General features: G+C 39.0%; 1 pseudogene; it reads left to right on the forward strand.

Annotated features, from left to right (window-relative positions):
• The window catches only part of LOC115070340, an 11,509-nt pseudogene extending 8,030 nt beyond the window's left edge, over positions 1–3,479 (forward strand).

Here is a 3,479-nt window from a genome sequence, read left to right on the forward strand (position 1 = left end):
AATTCTGTATCCTGTAATATTATTCTTCAAAAGTGAAAAGAAAACAGCCAGGTATGGTGATATATCTCTGTAATCTCAGCACGCAAGAAGCTGTCTCAAGAGGATCACAAATTTGAGACCAGCATGGGCTATACAGCTAAACCCTATCTGAAAAATGTGTTTCCTTTAGACAACTTTACCCAACAAGAGCAGAATACACGTTCTTCTCCAGCTTGCCTGGAAAACTCACCATGAGACAACATTGTAGGATATAAAACACATTCTAAAAATTGTATTTAAAAAATTATTTATGTTCATGAGAGAAGGAGAGGAAAGAGAGGGAAGGAAGGAGGAAGGGAGGGAGGGAGGGAGGGAAGGAGGGAAGGAGGGAAGGAGGGAGGGAGGGAGAACTTTTAGGAGTCGATTCTCTCCTTCCACCAAGTGGGCTCTGGGAATTGAACTCAGGTCATCAGCCTTGGCAGCAAAAGTCTGTATCCTCTGAGTCATCCTGCTGGCTTTACAAAGTTAAAAGAATAAAAATGAAAAGTCATAATAATGTCTGCTCCCAGATAACAATGGAAAAAACTAGAGCTAAAAAAATAAAAATAAAAACAGAAACAAAAATTCTCAAACACATGAAATATACATACATTTCTAAATAACTATGGATCAAAGATGAAATCTCAAAAGACATGTAAAAGTATCTTAACTGTAATTAAAATGAAAACATAACAGAGCAAAACTAAACAACAAGAAAATAAACAACTTGATTTTAAAAAACAGGGCAAAAGGTCTTAATGGATACCTCACCAAAGAGCATATACAATAATAAATAAATAAAAAGATGCTCCACATCATGTATCATCAGGAAAATGCAAATTAAAACAAGATGCCACTACATGTGTGTTCACACAATCACATTTGAGATACCAACACGGAACACTGGTGAGGGTGGGAAAGATAGGAAGCAACATTCATTTCTAATGGGATTTCAGAAATGCTACAGTTACTCTGGAAGACAGTTGGAAGGTTTCTGATGAAACTAAACATGTTCTTGCTATATGTTTAACCAATTGTGCTCCTTGGTAACTACCCAAAAGAGTTGGCATTTTATGCTTCAGAAGAAGCTGCACACAGATATTTACAGAAGCTTCATTCATAGTTGCTATAACTTGGAAGCACCTAAGATGTTTGTTCTTTAGTAGACCAATAGATAAACTATGGCACATCTGGACCATGGAATATTACCCCATGCTACAAAGATGTGAGCTATTTAGCCATAAAAAGACAGAGGACTTTTTTTGTCCCTTGGAGGACTCTTAAATGTCCATTATTAAATGCAAAGAGTCAATCTAAAAGGCTGCAGACTTTGTTATTCCAACTGATGAAGAATGAATCCTAACGCAAATAATGAACTTTGAAGGATTATGACGTGCTAGCATAGGTCCATTAGTTGTAGCAAATGTGTCACTCTGATGAAGAGTGTTGGTTGTGGGGGAGGCTATGCATAGGTGGAGGCAGGAGTGTACAGAGACCCTTGCATTTTTTTTTCTATGAGTTTCATTAACCTAAAACTATACACATCTAGTAATTTTGTGGGCATGTAATTTTTAGAAGACCTTTTCAGTCAAATTGTCTTTTTTTTGTGTGCAATACACTTTGTTTTCCCTTTACCTTTGCAGTCATCTTTGTATAATAGTGTAAATAATATAATTCAGTCAAATTCTCAATGAACACTGGCTTTACTATTTTGTTACCCACAATGGACACTTGCTTTACTATTTTGTTACCCACATTTTCCATTTGTTCTGAATTGTTTCCTTTTTTTAATTAGATTTTTTGAATCATCTTAAATCTCTTGTGGAAGATCAAAAAGAATTGAGGCAAGTTGTGATTGCAACAAAAAGTGTACTTTTAAAAATTGCCATGATCATTAAAACAAACAAACAAACAAACAAACAAAAAAAACCTGCAGTAAGGGCTGGAGAGATGGCTCAGTGGTTAAGAGCATGGCTGCCCTTGTAGAGGACCCAGGTTTGATTCCTAGAACCCACATGCAGCTAACAACCATCTGTAACTCCAGCTCCAGGGGAATCCAACACCTTCTTCTGACCTCTGCAAGCACTGCACAATACAGGTGCACTTACACACATGCAGGCAATGCACTCATACATTAAAATAAAAATAAATAAAACATTAAAAACCAAAAAACTGCAGTAAATCTAATGAAACACAATACCGTTTTCAAAAATTAATCTTGCAAAATCAATTGTGGTGTGTGTGTGTGCGTGTGTGTGTGTGTGTGTGTGTGTTGCTAGAGCGTGAACCCAGTTTTTGTAACGCAAGTGCTCTACAAATAAGCTATATCCCTAGCCTACAGATAAATTATCCCCCTCAAATAAATTAGCACTAAATTTCATTTCTTTCTTTTTTGAGACAGGGTTTTCCTGTAGCCCCAGCTGGCCTGGAACTCACTATGTAGACCAGGCTGGCCTTGACCTCACAGAGATCCACCTGCCTCTGCCTCCCGAGTGCTGGGATTAAAGGCATGTGCCACCAAGCCTGGCCTTAGCACTAAATTTCTACAAAGCTGACTGTGGGAGATTTACAGCTGCCTGTCAGTGTACCTTCTGAATGAACAAGCTCCTGTAGCCTCATTAGTAACTAGTCTCATGCGTTTTGTACTGAATTGGATGGGAAAAAAAATGATTTCCATTGTACTATTACAAATGGCTATAAAGATGGGAGGTGATTATGTGGCATGTTATGCTGTGTCTTTGCATGTGTGGTCTTTGTTCACTACATCTTGGCAAAGTGAGCATTAATCCTATTTTCCAGATGGGAAAATCAAAGTTCAATAACTTTCCCAAATGTTCAATAATGGAGTGTTTTAAACCAATACTACTGTGATGTCACAGTCTTTTTTGAGAGTCAGAGACAAGGTCTCATGCATCCTAAGCTGGTCTCAAACTCAATATGCAGCCTAGGATGGCCTTGAACTTTTTATCCTCCTGCCTCCACCTCCTGAATTCTGAGATTACAGACATGCACCATCATACCCAGTTTGTGTGGTTCTAGGAATGGAACCCAGAGCCTTTGTGCATGCGAGGCAAGCACTGTACAAACTGAGCTACACCTCCAGATGCCGTGCCATATTTTTGACTCTGACCCACTGATCCAAAGACTTTAAAAGTCTTTCTCGATCCTGAAGTGATATAGATATACTGCTGCTGCTGGTGTTGAATCCAGAACTACAGCTGGGTATAGGACTGGATGAACAAAAGATGCTGACTGTATACAGAGACCTCCAAAAGGAGGAGGAAGTGAATTCCCTAACCACAGCTGATGAGCGTTGAGAGCAGCTGGAGAAGTGTGTAAAGGCCCAGATGAGCATGTTTCCTCCCCATCACACAGAAGAGGACTGCACAGAGGAACTCTTTGACTTCTTGCATGTTAAGGGCCCTGGTGTGGCCCACTAACTCTTTAATGGCTTGAAATAA

Source organism: Nannospalax galili, unplaced genomic scaffold, assembly GCF_000622305.1.
Source record: "Nannospalax galili isolate Female #2095 unplaced genomic scaffold, S.galili_v1.0 scaffold235, whole genome shotgun sequence".
NCBI lineage: Eukaryota > Metazoa > Chordata > Mammalia > Rodentia > Spalacidae > Nannospalax > Nannospalax galili.